This window comes from Globicephala melas, chromosome 2 (genome assembly GCF_963455315.2).
Source record: "Globicephala melas chromosome 2, mGloMel1.2, whole genome shotgun sequence".
NCBI classification, from domain to species: domain Eukaryota; kingdom Metazoa; phylum Chordata; class Mammalia; order Artiodactyla; family Delphinidae; genus Globicephala; species Globicephala melas.
In genome coordinates this window covers 32,195,161-32,217,531 of record NC_083315.2, presented here as the reverse complement: position 1 = coordinate 32,217,531, position 22,371 = coordinate 32,195,161, and the positions used below count along the sequence as shown (strand labels likewise).

The window sequence follows — 22,371 nt, the reverse complement described above, 5'->3', positions numbered from 1 at the left end:
TCTGAAAGGTCATCAAAATGGTCATATCCTTTAACTCACTTATCATGTTTCTGGAAATGTTTTCCAGTTCAATAAGGCATGATGAGGCTTTTATTCTAGGAAATAGACATATATGAATGAGTCCAAAGTAGCTGGAGGAACAGAAACAGGCTCACAGACATAGAGAACAGACTTGTGGTTGCCAAAGCAGTGGGGTATAGGGAGGGATGGACTGGAAGTTTGGGGTTAGTAGATGCAAACTATTACATATAGCATGGATAAACAACAAGGTCCTACTGTATAGCACAGGGAACTATATCCACTATCCTGGATAAATCATAATGGAAAAGAATATTTTTAAATGTATATATGTGTATAACTGAGTCACTTTGCTGTACAGCAGAAATTAACACAACATTGTAAATCAACTATACTTCAATAAAAAACAAAAAATACCTGGAGGAGATGGAGGGTAAGAGAAAGGATCTAGTACTCTTAAGGGCTTACCCTGTGCTAGGCGCTTTGTAAGAAATGTATACATATCATGCAATTTAATCTTTACAAAGCCATTTGGAGTAGGTATTGTCATCCCCACTTTTTACCTAAGAAATCCAAGGATCAGAGAGTTTGACACAACATTGTAAATCAAATATACTTCAATAAAAAAAAATTTAGGGCTTCCCTGGTGGCGCACTGGTTAAGAATCCACCTGCCAATGCAGGGGACACAGGTTCGATCCCTGGTCCAGGAAGATCCCACGTGCGGCAGAGCAACTAAGCCCGTGTGCCACAACTACTGAGCCCACGTGCCTAGAGCCTATGCTCCACAACAAGAGAAGCCCCCGCAATAAGAAGCCCACGCACCGCAACGAAGAGTAGCCCCCGCTCTCCGCAACTAGAGAAAGTCCGCAACGAAGACCCAACGCAGCCAAAAATAAAAAATTAATTAAAAAAAAAAGGATTAGAGAGTTTGGGAAACTTATCCATGCAAGTGGCAGGCCTGGGATTCAGATCTGCTTTACCTGTCTTCAAAGACCTATGTGCTTCCACTACCATCCTTTAAGGTATGCATGAGTGTCTAAAGAAATATTGAGTGAACCCTTAGCAAATATTTCTGCCTGAATCTGAGTAGGCGCTGAGGAGACAGCAGAAGCAGACAGCGATGGCAGTGTGCTCCATCGGGCACCTTGGCTCAGGTCCACCCTCCCCCTCATCCTCCCTTCCTCCCTTTCTCCCCCTGGAGTTCCCTGAGCATCAGTCTGACTCCTTTCCCCTCCCTGCCCTCATCTCTCTCAGGTTCCTGGAGCGCCTGGGACCCCAAGTCCCTTCTCACTGTCCCCTCGTGCTGCACCCAAGCACCATGCCCGCTACAGGCTCTCCTTCCACCCCGCCTGATTATCTGCCACCCCAAGGACATGCAACCATGACCTTGGCATGTGGAGTCTCCACCATGTCAATACCTAGGCCATTCAGGCAAAGCAGAGCAAGAATGGGGATGGGGAGGGCTTCCCTGGTGGCTCAGTGGTTAAAGAATCCACCTGCCAATGCAGGGGAAACGGGTTCGACCCCTGGTCTGGGAAGATCCCACATGCCGCGGAGCAACTAGGCCCGTGAGCCACAACTACTGAGCCTGCGCGTCTGGAGCCTGTGCTCCGCAACGGGAGAGGCCGCGACAGTGAGAGGCCCGCGCATCGCGATGAAGAGTGGCCCCCGCTCGCCGCCACTGGAGAAAGCCCTTGCACAGAAACGAAGACCCAACACAGCCAAAAATAAATATAAATTAATTAATTAATTTAAAAAAAAAGAATGGGGATGGGGAGAACATGAGAACTCTGGGTGACACTAGGGCCCTTGCACTTAACAAATGGGGTTGTCAGTGTGTGAGTGTGTATATGTGTGTGTGCACTTTAATGACTGTGAGTTACCGTAGGGGGTATGGCTCCATGTGTGTGGTTCAGTAAATATGAGTGCGGGCATCTGTGCAGACAAACACTTACATGTATCTTTCTGCATGCATCTACGTGCGTATCGGGGATACCTTTTTACGAATGTTAGTGTGTATAAGCATATCTGTATTAGTTGTCATGTAGGTGAGAATTAAGCTCTATGGAATGTCTTGTTTCTGAGAATAAAAAAATACTCTGCAAATATATATCTTATTGCGGGGAGGGGTGGGGCTAAGTCTAGAAGCTAAGATTCTTGGGTATGACTGTTTCCCTAGAACAGGATGCCTCAACTTTGGCCTTACTGACCTTTTAGCCCGGGTGTTGCGGGAGCTATCCTGTGCATTGCAAGATGTTTAGCAGCATCCCTGATCTCTCACCACTAGATGCCCGTGGCATGCCCGTGCTGTGACAACAAATAATGTCTCCAGATTTCGCCAAGCGTCCCGTGATACGCAAAATTGCGCCCAGAGAACCACTGTCCTGGACCAGTAGTTCTCGTCGCTGGCTGCACGTTCAGCTCGCCTGGGGAGCTCACAGATGCTCAGACTCCACCTCAGGTCACCCAAACCAGGATCCCTGGGAGCTGGGGCCTGAGCAGCAGGAATTTTAGAAGCTCCTTGGGACTTCTCCAATGTGATTCTAACATGCAGCCTTGGTGGAGGACCCTGGCCTTAATCCAGTGGTTCTCACACTTGAGCGTGCATCAGAATCACCCCGAGGCTTGTCAGAACACAGCCTGCCCAGCCCACCCTCAGAGCTCCCGATGCAGGTGGCATGGACAAGGCCAGAGAACTTGCATTTCTAACAAGTACCCCGGATGAGAACCACTACCTTAGAAAAGTGACGTTCAGACTTTGGTGTACACAGGGAGAACCTGGAGAGCTGATTGAAAATGTCCATCTCTGAGCCCAGATATTCTGACTCTATATATCCTGTGCAGGGCTCAGGAATTAACTTTTTAACCAGCAGTATCCAAGGTTATTCTGATGCAGGGGTTCTGGAAAACCACTTTGGGAAACTCTGCCACATGTCAGACAGAAGTTCAGTGGCAGTGGGAGGTACTGGAGTTGGTCAGTGAGGCCCGTTTTCTGGAAGCAGGCTCAGTAAGGATGGGGGTAGGGTGGCTGAAGCTGGGCTAGGAGAACTATCTCAGCAGCAGGAGCACAGGGACCAGGGATCATCTCTCACTGATTTCTAAACGGGAGGGAAGGGCAACGGCCCAGGTCAAGAATGCAGCACCCGGCCCAAACCCCTCCTACTGAACTACCATATAACCCAGGAATCCCACTCCTGGGCATATACCCTGAGAAAACCATAATTCAAAAATATACATGCACCCCAGTGTTCATTGCAGCACTGTTTACAATAGCCAGGTCATGGAAGTAACCTAAATGTCCATCGACAGATGAATGGATAAAGAAGATGTGGCACATATATACAATGGAATATTACTCAGCCATAAAAAGGAATGAAACTGAGTTATTTGTAGTGAGGTGGATGGACCTAGAGACTGTCATACAGAGTGAAGTAAGTCAGAAAGAGAAAAACAAATATCGTATATTAACGCATATATGTGGAATCTAGAAAAATGGTACAGATGAACGTATTTGCAAAGTAGAAATAGAGACATAGATGTAGAGAACAAACATGTGGACACCAAGGGGGGGAAGTTGGGGTGGGATGAATTGGGAGATTGGGATTAATGTATATATGCCACTGGGTATGAAATAGATAACAAGTGAGGACCTACTGTATAGCACGGGGAACTCTACTCAGTGCTCTGTGGTGACCTGGATGGAGGGAAATCCAAAAGGGAGGGGATATGTGTACATATATGGCTGGTTCACTTCATGGTGCAGCAGGAGCTAGACAACATTGTAAAGCAACTATACCCCAATTAAAAACAAACAAACAAAGAAGTGCTAAGAACTCTAAGAGAAGAACACCTATGGCTACTATCCTGCCCCTCAGACGCTGCCTAATCGATTGAGACCCTCATGACCTCACAGTTCCACCACGGGGGCCGTGCTCCGTGCCCAGGGCAGCCGACATGCCCTCTCCCTGCAAGGCTGCTGGGCCCCCTCACTCATCTTCAGAGGCCCTGCATGGCCTTCCCTGAGCCTCAACCACCCTGAGGAATTTTCTGGAATCTCCTCATATGCTCCCACTGCACTATTAGGGCATTTTCCTTCCGGAATGGCTTGGTTTCATTGTCTTTCTCCTCCACTAGACTGTGAACAGAGACCACCTCTGCTCTTCTCTGTGTCCCCAGGGCCCAGTAGAAGAGGGTCAGCTTGTGCCGACTGCTCTATATGACCTAAGGCAGCGTACACACTCACCCCCATCACCTTCACAAAAGACTGGCTGCACCTTGACCAGGAAAGCTCTAGCACTTCACCTGGAGCCCCACACACTGTAGGTGTGACTCAGCAATTGAACGAATGGATGTCGTCCACTGATCTGTCACCCTCTTTCAGTTCTCATCAGAGTACTTACCACTGTGTGAACATGTTCATATTAATTAGCTGTATTATTTTCCTTTCCTTATCGGAATGTAAGCTCCAGGGTAGCGGGAATATTTCCTGCCTTGTTCTGAGCTCTGCTTGGCACCTGTGACAATAAGAATAGCAATTAGAGCAACCTATGGGGCATTGCCTCTTTGTGGTATGGCATGGATGAATGAATAAATGAATGAATGAAATGACACATTAGAAAAGAGAGCATTCCTAATTAAAAACTATGCTGAGATAACATCTTTTACACATACTGATGAAAATACAAGAGTTGAATAATACAGGCTGCCAGCAGGGCTATGGAAAACAACTCTCACAGACTGTTGGTAGGGATGAAAAATGACACAGTATCTATGAGGGGAACTTGGCAATATCTAGCCAAACTGCATATGTGGTTGCCATTTGACCCAGCAAACGCATGTCTAAGAATCGATCAAAAAGATACACTGGCAAATGGAATAAATTACACATGCACGGGCTATTTATTGTAGCACTGTTTTTGCAATAGCAAAAAGGAAAGCTGAAACAACACAAATGTCCATCAATAGAGGACTGCTTGAATAAGTTACTGGTTGAATAAGTTACGCCATGGGGTTCGATGCCATTGTAGAAATGAATGAGGACAACCGGTGATTCCATTTCTAGGAATCTAGCCAATAGAAATCAAAGTATATGTTCATACAAAGATACATATGTGAATGTTCACAGCAGTGTTATCCGTAATAGCCCCAAACTGGAAGCAATCCGAATGCCCATTGACGGGTGAATGGATAAACAAAATGTGGTACAGTCGTACAGTGGAACACAATTAGACATTTAAAATGAACAAAGTGCTGACACATTCTGCAGCATGAATGAAACTCAGAAACATTATGCTAAGTGAAAGAAGTTAGACATAAAAGACCATATGACCACATAAAATATTTAGAAAAAGCTGTTTTAAAGAAAAAAATAAAAAAGCAGACCAGTGGTTTCCTAGGGCTGGAGTTGTTAGGATTGACTACTGATAGGAACTTTTTGGGATGATGGAAATGTTCTAAGATGCACCGGGCTACGCTTGCACAACTCTATAAATTTACTAAAATTATTGAATAATATAATGAGTAGATTTTATGCTATGTAAATGATACCTCAGTAAAACTGTTCAACCAAAATGGTTAAGGAAAGACTTCTGTGCTCTACCATGGAGGGCTCTCCAGGCTACGGTGACAAATTTAAATTTAAGGAAAAAAAAAAAAAAGCACAGGGCTTCCCTGGTGGCGCAGTGGTTGAGAGTCCGCCTGCCGATGCAGGGGACACGGGTTCGTGCCCCGGTCCGGGAAGATCCCACATGCCGCGGAGCGGCTGGGCCCGTGAGCCATGGCCGCTGAGCCTGCGCGTCCGGAGCCTGTGCTCCGCAACGGGAGAGGCCACAACGGTGATAGGCCCGCGTACCGCAAAAAGAATTCAGCTCTCTTCTATTAAGAATCCAGTTGTCTTCTATTAACCAGACACTGGAGAGACTTGTAAAAAGTGTAAAACAATGCCACTCTTCTTACTAGTTTACGTATAGTTATTTTTCCTTAAAAAGCATGTCATTTATGTTAACATGTAATAAGTGTTATAATTTTTACATGAATTAATAAGTAAATATTTTAAAGTTTCTCAGTTTTAATATCTAATAGAAGTATCAAAAATTTAACTCACATAAACCAAAACTTTTGGGGGTCCTTCATATCTTTTGAAAGTGCAAGGGAGTCCTGAGACCAAAAAGTTTGAGAAACCCTGCTTTAAAATGATCTTGATACAGCACAGGGAACTATACTCAATATTTTGTAATAACCTATAAGGGAAAAGAATCTTAAAAGTTTTATATATAAAACTGGATCACTATGCTGTACACCTGAAACTAACACGATATTGTAAATCAGCTCTATTTTGGGACTTCCCTGGCAGTCTAGTGAGACTCTGAGCTTCCAGTGCAGTGGGTGCAGGTTCCATCCCTGGTCCGGGAAACTAAGATCCCACATGCCGTGTGGAGCAGCCAAAAGAAAAAATCAACTGTACTCCAATAAATAAATAGTTTTTTAAAAAAAGAATGACAATAAAATAAAATGATATTGAACAAAACCAAACAAAAAGATGTTGAGGGGAAGGAGACTTACATGTATGACAGGAGTGAGTTGAAGTTGGGGACTGGATGCATGCAGATTCTTTTGTACTCTTCTCTCTCTTCTTAGTACGCTTCAAATTTCTGTAATTAATTAGGTTTTTAAAGAGAGCATTTCCCTCCCTGGGTTGTTGATAACTACACCTGCCCATGCTTTCCTGTGATTTCAGGGCCTGGGAGCCCAGCCAGAGGTAAGAAAATCCTCTGTAAGCAACACGGAGTTCCCACCCCTTTCCAAGGGCGCCTAAGGACAGGGACCTGGAGGGTGAAGGAAAACAACGTCAGATCAAATGCTCTTACCTGGGGCCAAGACTCCCAGCTCATCGCAGGGGTATCTTTGATGGCCATGCCTAGTGGCCCCCGGGAAATCACAGTGGGAATTGGGAAGGGTCTGAGGTCACTTCTCTGCACCACTAGACATGTGCTGAGGACCACAGACTCCTCTCGGGGCTACAGTTGGACCAGATGATCTTTGAGAGCCCTTCCAGCTAAAGCACTCTGTGAAAAGCTATTCCTCTTGGTCCCATGAGTTTCCATGCATTTAGTAATTATAAGTGTTGATTGTCTCTCAGGCATCAGGGTCTGCCTCGTACAGGACAAGAATACAAAGCACAGTAGCATCTGTGATTTCAGTGACATCAGAAGACCCAGATGCCCCGGCCACCCTTCCATCGTTCTATTCCCAAAATTCAACTATTAATGGAACACTGCTTTGATTTCTTTCAAAATGACTCACTGACACTTTAACAGGGAGATGAGTCTGACCCTTCCCAAAGATAGAAACCAAAGGGGAGGGCTGTATTAGCAGAGAAGATATTTAATTTTATTTGAGACACATCGATTTGATGGCTCTAGGGGATGTCTTAATGGAAGTGTCCAGTTGGGTATATTGATCGGGAGCTCAGAAGAGCCGTCTGAGCTAAGAGGTAGAGATTTGAGAATGGACCGCATTTACATAGTGAAGATATGTTTGGGTTCAGTCAGAGTCTCAGAGAGGAGAAGAAGCAAGGAGGAAGGCTGAGGAAAAGCACATTCAAGGAGGGACGCTTACAAAGGGGACCAGCAAAGAATGAGCAGAGGGGAGGAGATGGGAGGGAGCCCAGGAAGCAGGAGAGTTTGTGGTCCAGGAAGACAAGGGAAAGAGGGAGGAGGAGGTAGTGCCAAAGGCAAGAGGCCCGGGAAGAATAAAGACAGAGGTGCCTAGTGGATCTGGTAGCAAGGAGGCCACTGGGAGCCCATTCCCAAGCAATCTGGGTGGGGCTGTGGGACAGCAACCAGAATGAGATCGAGAAAGGGGGATGGGGAAGAGAGATGATGGGTATAGACAACCCATAGGAAGTTTGGCTGGCAAAGGAAGTTTGGCTGACATAGCATTCAGCAAGAGTTTTTGCTTATTTATTTAAAAAGGGAGAGACTTGAGCATGTTTTAAAAATCAACCCTTTAAAATTTTATTTTATTGATGTATAGTTGGTTTACAATGTTGTGTTAGTTTCTGGTGTACAGCAAAGTGATTCAGGTATACATATAGATTCTTTTTCAGATTCTTTTCCATTATAGGTTATTACAAGATGTTGAATATAGTTCCCTGTGCTATACAGTTAGTCCTTGTTGTTTATCTATTTTATGTACAGTAGTTTGTACCTGCTAATCCCAAACTTCCAGTTTATCCCTACCCTCCTTCCCGTGTGGTAACCGTAAGTCTGTTCTCTATGCCTGTGAGTCTGTTTCTGTTTTGTAAATAAGTTCATCTGTATCATATTTTAGATTCCACATATAAGTAATATCATATGATATTTGTCTTTCTGTGTCTGGCTTACTTCACTTGGTGTGATAATCTCTAGGTCCATCCATGTTGCTGCAAATGGCATTATTTCATTCTTTTTTATGGCTGAATTGTATTTCATTGTATACATGTACCAAATCTTCTTTATCCACTCATCTGTCCATGGACGTTTAGGTTGCTTCCATGTCCTGGCTATTGTGAATAGTGCTGCTGTGAACACGGGGGTGCATGTATCTTTTTGGATTATGATTTTCTCCAGATATATGCCCAGGAGTGGGATTGCTGGGTCATACGGTAGTTCTATTTTTAGTTTTTTAAGGAACATCCGTACTGTTCTTGGTAGTGGCTCCACAAATTTACATTCCCACCAACAGTGTAGGAGGCTTCCCTTTTCTCCGCACCTTCTCCAGAATTTATTATTGAAATCAACATTTTAATTGATTGTATTGATTGGTGGAAAGGCGGCAACACAGAGGGAGAAGTTGAAGAGACAGCAAAGATGGTGGATAATCAGAGGCTAAGGGTGGGGTCCAGAGCCCCAAACTTGGAAGTGGCAGGAACACACAGCACCTTCACACACCATGAAAGCATGAGGCATACCCTCCTGTGGACAGAGGGTACGACCGAGCAGTTCCAAGAAACATGAATGACCAACAGAAAACTTCAACTTCAGGCAACAGTGAGATACTATTTTTCATCAACCAATTTGGCTGTTTACAGATAAGGAAACTGAGGCACAGAAAGGTTCCAATCAAGACGACACAGGCAGCACACAACAGAGCCAGGATTAGAACCCAAACCTGGCTCCAGTGTCTAAGCTCTCAAACACGATTTGACATCTTTTTTCTAAAAAGAATTACACGTTGCATAAATACGCATTTCTATAAATAAGTGTGCATACACGTATGTGCATGTATAATACATACTCATGCAGAAAAGACTAGATACCATAATATGAAGAGTGATTATCTCTGAGCAACTGGATTACAGCTGGTTCTTTTTCTTTGTTCTTTTCTGCATTTCTGAATCTACAGAGTGTCAATTACTTGTGTTCTAAGAAAAAATAAAAGTTATTTTTAAAAACCAGCCTGGGGAGGAGACTAGGATGACGACATAGATCAGACCCCTGTTGTTCAAGTCCAGCCTTCATGGATAACCTTGGCGGGAGGGAGGGAGGGCAAAGGGTGAATAGGTGAGTCAGTCTCTCAGCTACGCAGACAGAACCCACAGGTTGTCTCCTTCGTTTTCCTGAAAGTTCCAACTACTGCTTAAATGCTCTTGAATGCTCTGCAAAAGCCTGGACCATTTTTCCTGGGGATGGCTATCTCCTGTCTCAAGCAAAACTACTGTGACCTGAAGGGACCCTGACATAGGGTCTTCACCTCTTCAATCAGAAGTTCCCTCCAGTTTTCCCCACGACTCCCCAGAGGAGGAATCAAGATGCATTCCCTCTGGATATGCTCCTTCCCTCCATCAAGGGCATGTTTCTCAGGCTCTTTGCAGAACCAAGACCAGATCAAACGCCTCCCCAGGGCTCAGGGCCCTGAGGTCAGGCTTCCAGGCCATGTGGCTCTCCATGACACCATGCAGGTGAGCAGTCTGTCCCAGCCTTGTGCTCCCAGGAACCACTCCTTCCCCTCCATGGCAGCTCTTCTCCAGAAAGACATCACTTCCTGCCAGCTGACCTCTCCCTGGCTGCAGGCGTCATAGAGCTTAACCATTTTATTTACTAGATTGTCGGTTTATTATAAAAGGATATAACTCGGAAACAGCCAGATGGAAGAGATGCAGAGGGCAAGGTACAGGGAAAGGGCGCAGAGCTCCCAGCACCTCCACACGCTCGCCAACCCAGAAGCTCTCCAAATCCCATCCTTTTGTGTTTTCACGGAGGAGGCGTTGTTACATAGCCATGATGGATTACATCATCGGCAATTGGTGACTGAACTCAATCTCCAGCCCCTGTCCTCTCCCCAGAGTTCAGAGGGGTGGAACTGTTCCACCCTTCTCATCCCATGGTCAGCTCCTCTGATGACCAGCATGCAACCATAGGTGACTTAGGGGCATTTCAAAAGTCAGCTAAGTTTACATAACAAAAGACACTTTGATCGTGGTCAGCCCTTAGGAAATTCCAGAGATTTTAGGAGCTCTGCCAGAAATGGGAAGACCAAATATATATTTCGTTTTTTTTTTAATTTTATTTATTTTGGGCTGCATTGGGTCTTTGTTGCTGCGCGCGGGCTTTCCCTAGTTGCCGCGAGCTGGGGCTACTCTTTGTTGCGGTGCACCGACTTCTCATCGCGGAGGCTTCTCTTGTCGCGGAGCACGGGCTCTAGGCGCGCAGGCTTCAGTAGTTGCAGCATACAGGCTCGGTAGTTGCAGCAGGCAGGCTCAGTAGTTGTGATTCGCGGGCTCTAGAGCACAGGCTCAGTAGTTGTGGCACACGGGCTTCAGTAGTTGTAGCACGGGGGCTCAGTAGTTGTGGCTCACAGGCTCTAGGTGCGCAGGCTTCAGTAGTTGTGGTGCATGCACTCAGTAGTTGTGGCACACAGGCTTAGTTGCTCCACGGAATGTGGGATCTTGCCAGACCAGGAATCAAACCCATGTCCCCTGCATTGGCAGGCGGATTCTTAACCACTGTACCACCAGGGAAGTCCCAAATATATATTTCTTATTATAAATCACAATGTCACACTTGCACTCTCCATTGGCCCTTGTATTCCTTCCTTCCTTTCTTCATTCAATAAATACTAATCAAGTGTCTACCTGTCCTCAGGGCCTGGTGCTGGGTGCTGGGGTACAAGGTGAAAAGACACACAGTCCCGGCCCTCAAGGAGTAAAGACAAGGCAGGGATCCAGGTATGTAACTGCAAAAAGCCCAGTGACAGAGAGAGCTCCCTGTCTGCATCAGCTCCCACCTCTGCCAGGGAGAGGCAGGCCCTTGACCTGGTCCTGCAGGGGGTCTGGAAAGTCTGGAAACGTGGGCAAATGTGCAGAATGTCAAGGACATCACCAGTCTGTCAAGAAAGAAATGATACTGCCTATGTTTCCAGACTTCGTGGAAACCTGTAGAAGGCTCACGGGCATCAGCCCATAAAGCAGAGATGAAGGGCAGAAGGGGGTGGGGATTGGTGTTGCCATTAAGACCTGGGCCAGGACTTCCCTGGTGGTCCAGTGGTTAAGACTTCGCCTTCCGGTGCAGGGGGTACAGTCTCCATCCCTGGTCGGTGAACTAAGATCCCACGTGCCTCGGGACCAAAAAACCAAAACATAAAACAGAAGGAATATTGTAACAAATTCAATAAAGACTTTGAAAATGGTCCACATCAAAACATCTTTAAAAAAAATAAAAAGAAAGCAAGAAAGAAACTAACATGGGCCATGCAGAGTGCATTCATGCATTAACGACTTGATTTGATTCCCACAACAGACCCACAAAGGGAGATGTTTTGTTGGTTTTGGGTTTTGTTTTATTAAGATCCCTACTTTGCAGATGAGGAAGCACAGAGTGGTGTCTGGGCTCCAGCTCTGCCAATAGAAGGCGGGAATTTAATGTAGATTATCTCGGCTCTGGCGCGCAGGGGATTAAGTGAGATGAGAGGGCAGCCAGCATCTTGACTGCTGTCAGAAAGGCCACATCTTTCCCAGCGGTTCTCACGCTGCCATGGCGACAGGCAGTTAAAAATAGTTCAGGCACAAGTTGAGGCGTCAGTGCGCACTGACACTGGGAAAGCTCCCGTCGGCGGTCTGGAAGGATGAGTGCATTCCCTCCCAGCACGGGGTGCTCCTTGCAAAGTGTGGGGTGCACCACATCCTCTGGGCGCTTCCGAGATTTTTCCTATGGAGATAGAGGTGGGCCAGGAACATCCTGTGGGAACGTTGTCAGAGAGTGGAGGGAAGGAGCAGAACTATTGGAACAGCCTCCTCTCCGGCCTCCCTGCCGCCCTCCCCCCAACACGCACCCCTCACACTGTGCAGCTACTGCCCCAGTCGCGTGCCCTCCACTAGACTCTTATGGGGGCCCCTGGAGCACCTTTGCTCCCCTTTACCTCACCTGCAGCTACCACGGTACCTGACTTTCAGTGGGTGCTCCATACATACTTATTGAATAAATACATAAGACCTTGAAAATTACCATTTTTAACTCCTTGTTTTGAGCCATATTTTAATATTTCTGACTCACGCGCTAGCAAGCGCTGACTTGTATAGGTTGGCTAGAATCATACTCAGCACGTCTGGGCCGGGTCTTGACGGCTCACGCAGCTCTACACCCGCATTTCACAGAAATTCAGAGACAGACGTGTGCTTAGTTGGACAGCATCCATCTCCTGAGTCCACCCCCAGCCCACCCGCCCCGTGCAATGCTTTCTCTTTCCTCATTTTTCTTATTGAGAAAGAGAAACTGACTTTATCTGAGCATTCTCATAGCCAGAATTGTTTTAAAACAATTCTGGCAAATGAAGATTGTTGTTTTTCAAGAGATGCTTACATCCAGGAGGCCTTCAGGTACCCGGAGGAAGAAGGCAAGGGCTGTGTGTGGGCAGCAGCAGACCATTCCAGAATCCTGGGAGAGGAGAGGAAGGAGTGAAGGACCAGCCAGCCCTGTCTGTGCCGCAGGACAGGTTATTTGCATAACGAGCCCCGCGCATACCTTAGCTCCCGATTCCTCACAGCTCCGAGGAGTGAATGGGTATTATTAGTGTCATCTTATCTAGAACTGGGTCACACCAGAAAAGACTGACTTTCCAGATGGCTCCCAGGGATCCGACTGTGCTCAGGCACGTTGAAGACACCAGCAAAAGCTGCTGCCCTGTTCAAGCCTGTCAACCATCACAGCCCTTCCTCTAGGAAATAGAGAATCAACCATCCTCTCCCCTGCGGGGCTGGGGCCTCTTGCCTTCTCACTCACATCCTCCGTTGTTTCTGAACCAAATGGGGTCTGCTTGCCCGGCGCGGTGGGCAGCAAAGGCAGTGGTGAAGGAAAAGACAGTGTTTATTGCAGGGTGCCAAGCAAGGGAGTGGAAGACAAGCCTCAGACCACTCCCACTCGGTCTTTGAGTTTGGGTTTTTTTTTTTAAGGGGAAGAACAAAGAAGCCGGGGTTACTCATATCTTGGAACATTGCTTAATCATAGTTTTGGGAGTCAAGGTATCTCTGGTTTGTGATTCTCTGACCAAGTTCACAGCTGGGGGTCCGTTAGCTCATCTTGCCCTGGAGAAACAACCTGAGTTTGTACGTTAATGATGTGATCTGTAACGGTAATTTTAGTACATTTACAATGTTACTGACAACAGCAGTGGTAGTCATCTGACTGTTCAGTTAGCACAGGATTGAGGTCAGAGGGGACAAGAAAAGGAATAAAGTTTTGGATAGAGAGATTAATCATAAACTCGGTAAGGGAACTCAGTTTTAGGGGGACTCAGTTTCACCATCAGTAACTCACCCATTTCAATCACCTTGGACTTAGAAGGTGAATGAAAGCCAAATCTTTATCTCCAGGCTACCTTTCTCTCCAAAGTTTCAGACATTTATATCCCTCTGCCCAGGAGATGTCTCCACTTGGCGGTCCCAGGGCCCAAACGACACATCCAAAGCCAAACGCAACGTCTACCCCTGAAGCTATTTTCCTCCTTAAGTCCCTGTCTTGGTGGTTGTCATTGTAGCCAGAGCACAAGTGAGTCACCTCCCCCTGCCACACATTCACCCTCAGATCACTGTCCTGTCCGTTTCTCTCCACCTCTGTGAAACTCACCTGCATAATGACGGCAGCACCCAGAGTGGTCTTCCGTCTCTCATCATGGCCTCTACAGCACCCACCCAAATCAATTCTCCAGAACTCCACCTGGGTAAACTTTCTGATCCAACTGTGACACTCCTCTGTGTGACAGCATTCTGGGCTCCCCAAGGCTGTGAGATTGAGACCTTGGCCCGGCCCCGGGAGCTCTGTGACCTCTGCCCCGCTCCAGTCTCACCTCCACAACCCTGCCTGCACAAAGTCATATCCCCTGTGCCCCGGACATTCTCCCTCCTCGCAGGCCCCCAAATCCACCATGCTGTCTCTCACAGCACGTCCTCCGCTGCTGCCACAGCCCTTTGAAGCCTGGGGAGAGGAGAGCTCGGTATGTTTAAAATATAAAGAAATCCCCATCCAGGGTTTCCAAAAAGGCAGCATATTTTCAACGTTTACAACTAATTCGCTAATGCCTTTGTCACAAAGACCTTGTAATGCAATGTAATTGTGCCAGTCAGAGGATAATGAGAATCTGAAAAAAAGATAAATAATACAAATGAACTTATTTACAAAACAGAAACAGACTCACAGACTTAGAGAACAAACTTATGGTTACCTACCAGTGGGGAGGATAGTTAGGGAGTATGGGATTGACATGTACACACCTCTATATTTAAAACAGATAACCAAAAAGGACCTCCTGTATAGCACAGGGCACTCTGCTCAATATTCTGTAACAACTAATTGGGAAAAAAATTTGAAAAAAGAATAGATACATGTATATGTATAATTGAATCACTTCCTGGTACACCTAAAGCTAACACAACATTGTTAATCAACTGTACTCCAATATAAAATAAAGAGTTAGGGCTTCCCTGGTGGCGCAGTGGTTGAGAGTCCGCCTGCCGATGCAGGGGACACGGGTTCGTGCCCCGGTCCGGGAGGATCCCACATGCCGCGGAGCGGCTGGGCCCGTGAGCCATGGCCACTGAGCCTGCGCGTCCGGAGCCTGTGCTCTGCAACGGGAGAGGCCACAGCAGTGAGAGGCCCACGTACCGGAAAAAAAGTAAAATAAAATTAAAAAAGAGTTAAAAATGAAACAAAAAGAAGTTAATGAAAGGGTTTATGGAATATAATCATTCAGGCTGCCCTTCCAGCCCATCTCTCCAGGTCTGCCAGGGCTAAGGGGTTTCCCAGGAAGCAGGACTGTCAGTGGTAAAATCAGGAAAGGCCTGGGCAAAGCAGGACACGCTGGTCACCGTAAGTATAAAACAGCGGTTGACAGGCGTATGATGGCCTTCTTCCTTCAGAACCGTCAGTGTATCTCTGTGGCTGTCTGCCTGATGTTAGCTTAAAGGCCACGTTGGAGGCCGTGGAGAGTGGGAAGCCTAACCTCTCCGGCCCGGTGCTCCCTGCTGCTTGCCCTTCCTGCCGCTACCAACCGACGAGTTCCTGCTCATCCTTCTGGGCTCAGCTCGCCCCAGTGCTGGCCTGATGACTGCTCCCTCCCACGTTCCCTCAGCATCCCCAACACGCCTCCTAGCAGGCGGCACGCTGTGTTGTGGTTTTCTGTGAGTGTGTCAGTTTCCACCTTTAGGCGGTGAGCAAGTTCAGGGCTGGGCTGACCCACAGAAGACCCTCGGTGGGCGATGAACAAACAGGACTGTGCATGGCCCACCGAGCAATCCCATCTGACATGTCTGCTGGGCCCGGACAACTCACAGGTTTCCTGGGCACCTCCTGTGTGCCAGGCTCGAGCGCAGCCTCAGCCTCAAGGAGCTTAGAACCCCGTGTTCTAAAGGCACCCAGGAGAGCAGACAAAGGAAGCTAGCAGTGCTTGTTTCATGCCTGCATGATGATAAAACACCACCTAATTCCTATGGTAAGGTTGAAGTGCCCAGGGAGGGCTGCCTGGAATGTGTGTAGGTGGCAAAGAAGACACCTGTACCAGACATGAGTAGCAAGAAGGCAGATGCCTTGTTGTCTAAAAAAAAAATAAAAATGTAAAAGAAACAGAAATGCCAAGTTACAGGAGAGGTTGCTCCCAGCAGCAAGACATGGAAGCAAGTTCCGATGGCCCCTTCTCCAGAAGGAGGGCTGAGCAACGTGACCTCCACAGCTCCTTCCAGATTCTATTATTTAACCTTGGCATTGCCAGCAGGGAGCAAGCCACAGATGCAGGAATTGAGCAGGGGTATTCTGGGTACAGTGCTAGTACCGACCAAGTGGGTCAGAGCACATGGGAGAGGAGTCTGGACGCGTGGACGGAGCTTGAATTGGGACCCCAGCCTCCCCTGGACGTGTTTGGTGAAAGAGTGAGGAGTTTGGGAGCCAGGGAGCAGCAACTATCTCAGGGGCAGGAACTACTGCAGGACGTGAATGTTTGCCTGTGTGCCACCTCTGCTTCCTTCTCTCCTCCTCACACATTTCTCACGATGGAATTTCAGGGCTTATCACTAACCACAAAGATGGAAATCAATCCAGCCCTTTCCCCCATGGGTCCCCAGCAGTATGACAAAGGAGGCTTCAGAGAGCCAGATCGATAGCTGCGAAAGCTCCCCTGGAAAAGCATCTTGACTCTGCAGCCAGAGTCTGTTTTCCCAATACTTTCCTCTGAATTGGGCTTACCCACTTCAAACTACGGGCACATCCCAACCAGGGCAGAGCCCGCCATGCTCAGCAGCATGGAGGGGTGGACCAGGCGGGAAACAGGTGCTCGTGTGCAGGAGGGTCAAAGGGGAGGACGCCTGGGAGGGGCTGGCGGGCGCAATCTCAGGCTCTTTCTCCAATCTCATCAGGTGTGTCAGACTCTCCCCTTTGCCCCAGGGAGGAAGAGTAAGAGACAGGCTGGGAAAGCCTTCAGGGAGCAAGGAGATCACAGCTCCCTGTCTCTGGAGGTAGCAGGTGCTGGGTCCCATGTGAGGTCCCCACAGACATCTTTATGGCTACTGGGGCTCCAGACTCCAGTCTGGTTCTGCCTGTTGGTCTTACCCTCCTACGTATGTGCAGAGTACAGGAGGGAGGCTTTGTTCCATCTGCACAGGCTCTACAGGAACCCAACAGCTGAGTAGGTACCAGTTATGGATCTAAACAGAGCATTACATTTAACTCCCACCTTCCCAATGGCAGTGGTAATCAAAGGCTGTCACCCATTTCTCTCCAGAAAGCATAGAGGATGTCAGAGTCCAACTTGTGACAGGGGCCTTGCTGAGAAGGGCATGGGGTCATAGTAAACAGAGCTGGGTTTGAATCTTCGACAACTACCCACTTCGAGATGCTGCATAAGATGTCACTCTCCAAGGTACTGTTCCATCATCAGTACGACGATGATAGTATCACAAGATGCTGTGGGAATTATTGATAATGTGTGAGCCTGTCACGTAGAGGTGATTACTAAACAGCAGGCTCTTCCTCACCTGTGTAACAGCCTGTCACTCCAGGCAAACATCACCACCCCTAGCCCTGGACAGGACTTGACCCAAGTTCTCTGGCCAGATCTCTGCAGCTCCAGCATGGGTTCCAGCATCCACGCTGCGCTGCCAGATGATGGGCTGCAAAGTTCCTGTGGCCTCGTACGTCTGCAGGATGGAGGCTGCTGCACTCCTTCTGTCTCCTTCCAAATTGGCTCTGGAATGGGGATGGGGTAAGATGTACAGATGGGATCCTCAGAGCCTCAGATCCACATGAGGGCCTCAGGGGAGACAGAAGCAGATGCAAGCAAGCAGGACACTGTATAGCATCACCCTTTAAGCCTGTAACAAGGTAACGAAGCCTATGCCGTAGTGATGATCAGTTCATGCACATCCGGGGATTCCAGCTCCGGCTCTGCCGCCAACCACTGAGAAGGTCCCTGCACCTCCTAGAGCCTTAGTCTCCTCATCCACAAAATGGGATGACATGACCTTCCTTGAAGGCGGGTTTCTGTCACCCTGGGTGTGAGCACTTCTTTGTAAGGTGCCAAGATGTATGCAGTTGGAAGGGGTGGCGATTATGGAAGTGTCATCGGAGGCACATTTGTTGCTGTGGGAAATGCAGGCACTGGACCATTTTCTCATCTTTCCACAGGTTGCTAGAATCACAACTTATAATTAACGCACAGTGATATGGCTTGACCCAGTTTCCCAAATTAGAATGTTTCAACTACAACTGATGAACGATGTGAAATTCTTGTCTACCTAGCAGAACTAGGCGGATAAACCTCCTTTCCCTGGACTTCAAGTTTTCTTCAGAGCTAATGAATAAACGCACACGTTAAGCAAATGTATAAATTCGCTTATTCAATAAATATCGATTGATCACCTACTCTGCACCATTTATTATGCTTAACGCTTTACCTGACTTGTCCATTTAATCCCCACATGAATTCTGTGAGGTGGGCACCCTGATGTGAAAATTAGGAAACTAAGCCTCAGAGGGGTTAGGTTACTGGATCAAGGCCATGCACCTAGAAAGCGACAAAGCACAATTAAACCCAAGTTTTCTTGACCTCTCATGCACCTGCTCTTTCATGATACCACGTGGCTTCTCCAGGCCCCTAGGAAGGGGAGTTAAGGTTATGTCTGGTAGAAGGAAGGAGTAGGGATGGACCACAAATTACAGCTGTTGTGTGCCCCAGTGTCACCACATTAAACATCCCAACCTTTCCTGGGACCCAGCCATTCATCCTGCTTCCCAACTCCAGGCAGGTGGCCCCTGGAACACACTTACTGCCCCTGTTCTCCTGGCCGAACTCATCAGCTCTGTACCACTGTGCAGCTGCCTTGTCCTCAACCTCGGTTCTGACTTGTTTCACTTTCTACCACCCCAGGTCCATCTAGGAATAGGCTGGCACTGAACTAGGCACCCCATCTCCCTTGGACCCGTTGGGCTGGTGGGCAGTGACTGGGCAGTACAGGGCATGGAGTCAGACAGAGTGAGGCGCTTCTGATTGCTCTCCATTTGAGAAAGTAACTGGTTTCTCTGTGCCTCAGTTTCCTTATCTGAAAGTTGAGGGTAATCCCTGTCTCACAGGGTTGCTGAGAGTCCTAATGGGATAAGGTAATACATGTGTGGCATACAGTAGGCACTCAGCAAGTGCTATTTCCTTCACCTCCCCGCCCCATACTTGCAAAGTACAGCAAATGGTACATTCTGATCATGCTACGTTTTCCTCTGTGATTTCTTAGTTTTAAATATTTGACTCTCATGTTGGTGAGTAGGGTAAGGTACAAATCTAATTCCTTTTTCAAACTCAATCTTCGGTCTTCCAACATGATTTATTAAGTGAGCTTTCCCTTCCATATTGCTTACTCATCGTATATGACAGTCTCTCATATAATTTGGTCTAATTCTTGGCCCTCTTCTGCATAACTTAGATATAGTTTTCTCTTTGTAGCTGCACTCCAGCTGTTTTTATTACCATTTGCTCTAAAATAGGTTCTTATAACCAGGCAGATAAATCTCCCCACTCCTGCTCTCCCACCCCCACCCGAATTATTTATTTTTCTTGGCCACTTATTCTTCCAGCCATACTCTTTTGTCAGGTTCCATGAGAAGTTCTGGAGCTTTAAACGAGGATTTGCTGGGTACACAGAGGATGTGAGGGCTAGCACTTTGGGGAATTCCACAAGCCTTGAAATCTCAAGTGGTCACACACATACACACACACATGCACATATGCACACACACATATATGCATGTACACAGTACACATACATGCGCACACACATACATGCGCACACACACATACATGGACATACACACGTACACATATATACACAGCCAACCCTGTTCCCTGCTTGCCCCTCCAACCCTTCCCCACCGATAGGAAGAAGACAGTAAATGACAACCATCTGGTACCCAATTATGACCCCTTGCCAGGCCTGCCTCGCGTTAAAAGGCATAGGGATGAGGCTGGAAATTAGTCCAGTGATGGGCAAGTTCAAGGGAAATCCTAAGAACCTCGGAGTCTAGACCTGCTTTACTAGTTTCCCATTACATCCCAGTGGAAATCCCAGTGGATTTCCAGGTGGAGGGCTCCCTACCAGCAGCCCCTGGGAACTTGATAGAAATGTAAATTCTTGGGCCTCACCCCAAGAATTGAATCTGGGTGTGGAGCCCAGCAATCTGTTTTTTTAACAAGCCTCCCCATGACTGAATGCTTGAAATTGAGAGCCACTGGATTAAACAAGCTTAGATTTACTCAAAGTCTACCTCTGCTTATTTCTGAGATCTCAGGCATGCTGGTAGCCTGGTCAGCTGCGCAGAAGAAACTTTGAAGGAAGGATGCCGGCAAATCTAGAAGAGCTGCAACAAAGCCAGATTCGTTGTATCAATAATTGGACCATACGTGACCTATACATGAGGAGGGTCGATATCTTCACAATATTACTCCTGCTTGCCAGGAAAATGCAATTCTCCTTCTGCTCTCCTGCAGGAATCACAAGTATTATGGTTTTCTCTACCCGGTCACAAACATCCTGCATTGAGTTTATTCCAAAGTACTTACTATATTTTGTTACTGTGAATGGGCTCTCCTTAGCTGTGGATTTTCTAACTGACGATGCCTGGTATTCATATAGCATCCTGTGCATTCATCGGTAATCACTCATTTTTCTGACCTCTTTACTTCTAGTCCTTTTTGACAGCTGGTTTGTCTGTCTTTCTCAAGGTGTCTTTTGAATAATAATACTGCCGACTTTGGGCCTAATGTTTATTATTTGCATTTCCGCTTCAGGGGCCCACCTGGATGAGTGGACAGATTTGACAAAAGATGGTGGAAGGAAGGGCATTTAGGGGGCCAGACTTGTCCTGGAACACACTTCTCACCTGGCCACCTACCTGAGCTTAACGTAGCCTTTGGGACTCACCTGGTAAATTCACCTTTGGGTTTTTGGAGTTTTTTTACCTTTGTTTTAATCCAAGTTTTAAAATTTGTTTGCATAGAGTTATACAGACAATTCTGTAATCATTCTCTTACTTTAGCTTTTATAGATCCATTTTTGTATATAACTCTTGGATCCATATGGAATTTCTTTGCATGTGAAGAATAAGGTAATGTTACAGGGGAGAACAAAATCTGGCTACCTGTTAGATCTGTTTCTTTTACTCCCGTTGCTTTTGTTCACTAAAAGGATACTGTTTATACATAATGGCCTGCCTTGGGGAGCCCTGCCCCTCTGCCTGAATGTTAAACCAAAGGGCCTTTGTTCAGGGGAACATCCGGACCCTGTCCACCTATGGATGGCTGCAAGAAAGAAGAAATTAACACATCCTCTCCCAGAGGCTGGCCATTCCAGGAGATATTTGCAAGACTTATGGTCTTTTTACTCTACTTCCTCACCTTCTCCCCGTCTCTGTTTTATAAAAGAAACTGACATCCAGGCCCTGATAAGACGGTTATTTAGAGACATTAGTCTGCCGTCTTCTCGGTCTTCCGGCTTTCCGAATAAAGTCGTATTCCTTTGCCTCAACACCTTGTCTCCGATTCATTGGCCTGTCACACGGTGAGCAGAGCGAGCTTGGACTTGGTAACAGTAATAAACCATTTTTTTCCTTCAGATAACTGTTAGACCTGCGCGGTCTCCTAGGAGTTTCGACTCGCCCAGGAAACAACAAGAGTCGGAAGTCGATGCAAAACCAAGAGGTTTATTGAAGGCCGGTGCACCGGGGTTCCTTGGTCCTCACGCAGGAGGTCGAAGAAGGAACCCTTTTGGGCGCGAATATGTCAGTTTTATAGGTTCCCATTTCCCCGTATGTAAATTATAGATTTGGTTGTGTTCTCCTGCTGATTGGTCCCGGCTTAGGCTCGAACCAGAGAGGGAACTTGTCCCCAGCTGCCTGATTGGTCTTTGACAGACACCTTTTTTACATTTTGTTATCTCCCTCCTTCTCCCCAGCTTCCTGATTGGTCTTTGACAGACACCTTTTTTACATTTTGTTATCTCCCTCCTTCTCGGAAGGGGGCCGGACATCCTGGAAATTCACCCATTGTCTAAGAAGCCCCTATTGTCTGGAGAGTTCTTAATCATTAGCTGGAACAATGTCCCTCGAGTCCCACATTCCCCCCTTTTTCTTGTGACTATTGATTCCAATCATGGAATCTCAACCTTCTGTTCGTAAACTTTGGTACTGTTGTCTTAACATTAGAACTTGTACAGTACTGATACGTTCTCTAATAAATGCTATCAGGCGATTTAGAACACATGGTCCAAAAGTTAAAATCAACAATAAAACAATAAGAGGTCCCAACAGAGTAGAGATTAAGGTGGTAAACCAGGGGGACTTATCAAACC

General features: G+C 47.0%; 1 long non-coding RNA gene across 3 annotated transcripts in view; it reads left to right on the top strand.

Moving 5' to 3' along the window:
* Positions 1–21,589, top strand: part of LOC115864580 (uncharacterized) — a 58,721-nt gene extending 37,132 nt beyond the window's left edge. For 2 of the 3 annotated variants that reach the window (XR_009562827.1, XR_009562825.1), the window contains exon 4: positions 20,814–21,589. This is a non-coding gene — a long non-coding RNA (uncharacterized lncRNA). Of the gene's footprint in view, positions 1–11,143; positions 11,227–20,813 lie in introns of all 3 variants that reach the window. The other variant, XR_009562826.1, reaches the window with a different exon arrangement.
* The last annotated feature ends 782 nt before the right edge of the window (positions 21,590–22,371 follow it).